The sequence below is a fragment of the Triticum dicoccoides genome, chromosome 2A (assembly GCF_002162155.2).
Source record: "Triticum dicoccoides isolate Atlit2015 ecotype Zavitan chromosome 2A, WEW_v2.0, whole genome shotgun sequence".
NCBI lineage: Eukaryota > Viridiplantae > Streptophyta > Magnoliopsida > Poales > Poaceae > Triticum > Triticum dicoccoides.
In genome coordinates this window covers 617,223,435-617,228,548 of record NC_041382.1, presented here as the reverse complement: position 1 = coordinate 617,228,548, position 5,114 = coordinate 617,223,435, and positions in this window count along the sequence as shown.

Below are 5,114 nucleotides of genomic sequence, written 5' to 3'. Positions count from 1 at the left end.
AATGCCCGTAGAGAGGGAAGAGAAGGTGTGTGCGCGTGAGAGGAGTCATCATCGAGAGAACGTGTTTGTTCGAGAGACACCGAGGAAGACTACTATATATCGATGGTGCATGTAGGCGGTAATTAAACAAAGGGATGGTCTTATTGGTTTCAGGGATATAGGGGAAGAGCGAGAGGCGGGGGGGGGGGTAGCTAGAAGGAGATTGTTAAGTGTGAGTGTGTGTTTACCCATCCAGGTGGAAGTTATGTGCACAAAAGAGGATAACGATTCGATGTGGCGTTAGGATTGAGGGCAATTAACTACGTATGGAGACATAGAGACCTTGAACATGCATGTATGAGAGGTATACATGTATACGTGTGATGTGTGTGTGTGTGCGCGCGCGCATGATCGAGATAAAAGAAAGAAGACATAAGTCATAAGATCAACGACATGGGAGAGATGGATCGGTATGACAATATGCATTCATGTGAGAATATAGGGAAGAAGGCCCAACAATTGAGCATGCGTTTTTGTCTTTAAGAGATAGTGGCGTGGGCTGGAGCATGCATCTATGGCGAGCAGAGGGAGTGAGGCGCAACGATTGTGCAAAAGAGACCAACCTATAAGTGCATATGTATGGAGAGACATATATAGTGTGGGTGATAGGAAGCAAGACTCCGTGCGAGAAAGAAATGTTGATGGAGAAACTATAAATAGATACAGAGATGGAGATGCTAGATAGAGGGACATCCGCTAGTTTGGGTGTTGGAGATGACCGTCGGGTGGTTCAAAGGGTGAAGTTATATATGTGTGTGAGAGGGCACTTGACTGCATGTAGAGAAAAAAACATATGTAGTGTGCGTGATAGGAATCAAGAGTGAGGGCGAGAAAGAAGGTTGATGGAGAAATACATAAATAGAAAGATAAAGATGCTAGCTAGTGTGCGTTAGAGATAGGAGTCGAGTGGATCAGAAGGATGGGTTATGTGTGTGGGTGTGAGAGAGATAGAGAGAGGGTGCATGTGAGTCACATACAAACAGATATCAGAGAGAAATGAGATCCAGAGAGACGGAGTTTTGTGTCTGCGAGAGAGAAAGATATTTCACAACGAGAGTGATAGCTAGAGAGACATACAAGGGAACGCAAGATATCTCTAGGGAGAGAGGGTGTGTGTGAGCGACATACAAGAGAACAATGGAGAAATATGAGACCTTGGGAGACAGAGTTTGTGTTTTTGTGTGAGAAAGAGATATTGAAGAGGAAGAGTCGTAGGTTCTCATATCTAAGGAGCGAAATACATCTCTGTATGAGGGGTGTGCGAGTGGCACACATGGGAATAGTAGAGAGAAATGAGACCCCGGGAGACAAAGTTTTGTGTTTGTGTGAGAGAAAGAGATTCCACATGGAGAATCATAGTTAGAGACAAATAGCAGGGAGCGAGATATACTTAGAGAGAGATAGAGTGATGAAGGTCGAGGGAGAGAGTACCGTCAGTGTGTTACAAAGATAAAAGATCATTGTCGACATACAGGTAGCACGAGAGATACCTGAGAGACGATGAACGCGTATATGTCTAGAGAGATAGTCCTATATAAGCATGAGTGATAGCTATATGAGACGAATATCTGGATTAAAGGGGATCCAAATATTTAAACTGGAGATCACGACATCGATAATATCATAACAGAAATTGGTGTATCAAACATGCATATTCATTTGAATTTGGGCACACGTGTAATGTTATATAGTTTATCAATATTGGTGATCTATAGATTCTTCAATTACAAACAATGCATGGTTTATATGCAATTAATGTCTAAACGGGATTACACTATATATTGCGTGTGTGAAACACATTATACATGTTTGAGAAGTAAAACAACCCGCATGAAACACACATTAATTGGAGACAATTAGCGAGGAATGCATACATTGGATTTCAACATAAAGTGGTTTCAAATATTTGAGAATCCAAATTGATGGATACAACCTTATGAATCTGAGATCATGCCATTTGTAAACCATATTTATGTATAAATGGTGTTGTGCTTTTGAAAAAATATATAAAAAAAAAGATGTATATAGAATGTAATTCCAATTGAAAATGGATCCCGCCCGGAAAAAAAATAGAATACAAACGGGATTCGAATTGAGTTGGCATGGTAAACGTGCACTCTGCAAAATTTGAACGAAGCGGGGAAAGTCGTAGTAACCGCCCGAAACCAAAATCTGCGAGACGGAAATCACTACTGCCTATCCCTGCCACACAAAGCCTATCTGCTGGATTTCTATAGGTTTCAATAGGGGTAGGTTTGTAATTTCACCCAAACGTGTCGTAACCACCTCTCACCCGGATTCATACACGGTGGGCGCCAAAACACAGTGTGTCCTCGGCCGAAATCGACTCCCTCCCCGATTCATATTCATACACGGTGGGCGCCAAAAACAAACTCTCGTCGGCAAATATTCGGTGTATGCGAGATTACCGTCCTATCCCCAACCAACTAATGTTGCTGTGATGTAGTAGAAATTTGAAATGGGGGCTAAGTTTGTAAATTTCCTCGCTTTTGAGACAAGTGCGCCCTGAATACATGGTTCCCCCTACCTCTCTACCTCCCTTTCCCCATTCGTACTCCGTGGGCGCCAAAACACCCTCTCCACCCCACCCGCCTCCGTCCGCCGCCGTCCGCCACCCCATCCACCACTGTCCTCCTCCACCATGCCGGAGCTGATACCCCGACGCCGCCGTCCATTACAAGAGATCGACCTCTCTCATCCACCGCTTCGGACCGGGATCCTTGCATCCCGTCCTCTCGCTTCATCCCTGCCGTCGTCCACCTTGCCGGGCCGCTCCTACGACCGTCTCGTCCACCGCGCCCCACCGCCACCTTCTACCCTCCTAGATTTGCTTCCACGCCGCCGACACCCATTGCTACCGCAACACCGTCAAATTCTCAGCAGATGCGTACACGGCGCTGCACCAGAGGCGGTACTCTTTCGTATCTGCTCAACTTATTTATCGCAGCAAGAAAATAGATCGCCACTGCTTTACTCTGATTTCTTGTCTTGGTTGCGAAGTTGCCTTTGTCCGGTTTGCACCTTCAGATCCGCCATGGCACGCTCAACACTATACTCCCAATGCTTATGGTTTTCCCCTTTTATATTCCGCACTAGTTAAATCACAGTAGACTAAATTTCAAAATTGGGTCAGTCGATTTTTCAGAGCTCGCCGGAGTTCACCGGTGCGATCGAAGGGGCTTGGGTGGTTGTGGGGCCTCGCCAAATGAAGAAAACTCGACGCGGGTGGGGGTTGGGGTGGGGGTGGCGGAGGAAAACAGGCGGTGGGGGCAGGTGGTCCGGCCGGCGGCCCGTGCGTTGTTCTGTATGGGAAGAATCAAAGACGAGGAAGAAGAAGGGTTAGGAGACGTAGGATCTTCATCCAACCACCTGAAATAGTCGAGAGACAACTGGGAGTTGCGTTCTTAATGCGCTCTGGTTCATCATGTGTGGGCACTGCGCAACCAACATTTTATTATCCAAAATCTGTTTGCTCTTCTTTACTATGTTCCTCTTACGTTCTTCTTTAATATGTACTCTCTCTGTTCCTAAATACAAGTCTTTGTATAGATTCCACCATGGACTACATATGGAGCAAAATGAGTGAATCTAGACTCTAAAATGTATCTGGATACCTATATGTGATCCATAGTGGAAATCTCTACCAAGACTTATATTTTGGAAAGGAGGGAGTATGATAGTAGTACAGTATGTTCCTTGTACTGAAGATGAGCAGGGACATTTGCAGTGTAGAGGTCTATACGGTCGGTTGTGATGGACACTTTGAGCCTCTTTGATTCGTAGGATCTTGTAAACATAGGAATAGGATTTGTAGTGGCCTGCCCACACTTGAATCCTATAAGAATAGCAAGGAACTACGGGGAGTTGTGTCGCCTTTGAGAGTTACACTGATATTAATAGTACCGCACCTTCACTTGAAGAGAGGTGGTATCCAAAGCCTTTCTAGCCGTACCGGCAATACTAGCACATATATTCCAGCAAGTTCCATTTTGCTAATTTTACTCTGATGCTTAAGGTTTTCCCGTTATATCTACATTATGATCTGTGTAGCTGCTCTGTGTCGCACTAGCAGTAGTCCACTCTTGAAGCTAAACACTGCAATGACTTACAAAATTGGCACCAAGGCATTGAGTGCCATTCTGGATGCAATGAAACTCATACGCTCCCCACCTGTTGATTCTTGTTCAGAATATGATCCTAATGACTATTCTAACCTCGAGGAGTCAAAGGCAGATGGCCTGTCCTGTTCACCCATCAAGGTGCCTGTTCTAATTTGGCAATGTTTTATTGATTGCGGGTATCTTGCATATGTTGTCTTGCATTTCTTCTACTTTGTTGCACCGCCATCTGCTTAGTTTACTCATCATATATGTCCTGATGCCATGCCCATCCATTATCAATACATATTCCATCTGTCATCATACCATGTTTTTCCACTCAAATGTTGTTCTTGTGCATCAGACATCAAAAAGGAAGAGGGTGATTGCCGAACCTGAAGGAGCACCAACAAAGTCCTTTAAAATCATGGTGGTGCCGGAGAAATCAGACAGCACCCCACTTATATTGGCTGTACAACCAGTGACACAAAACGTAGGACCGACTCCAGTAGACTGTACCATACTTCACTGGCCATACCACTAGCCCCACCACACAGGACCTGCACTCCAGCAAAAGGTATACCGATTTCATTTGCCATAGCACCAGCTGTACCACAGAAAATTCTCACTCCAGCAAAAAGTACAGCAAGTCCACCGACCGAAGACCTATCCCAACTGCAGAGACGGCCAATTCCTGCAGATTGGAACCCCATTCCATTTATTCCTAGTTTAAAAGACAATGCTTTCAATGTTGTTAGGGACTACATGCATATATTCCCATCATGGGAAGATTATTGTGAAGACAAACACCATTTTCACATCTTCCTGTCCAACTTACGTGTAAGTGCTATTATTCATGGTTATTATTTTCTTGTTTTCTGCTGATTGAACACATCAATGATTTACATTACATTGTTGTAACTAGGCGATGGTCAATCTGGATAGTCATGACAAGCA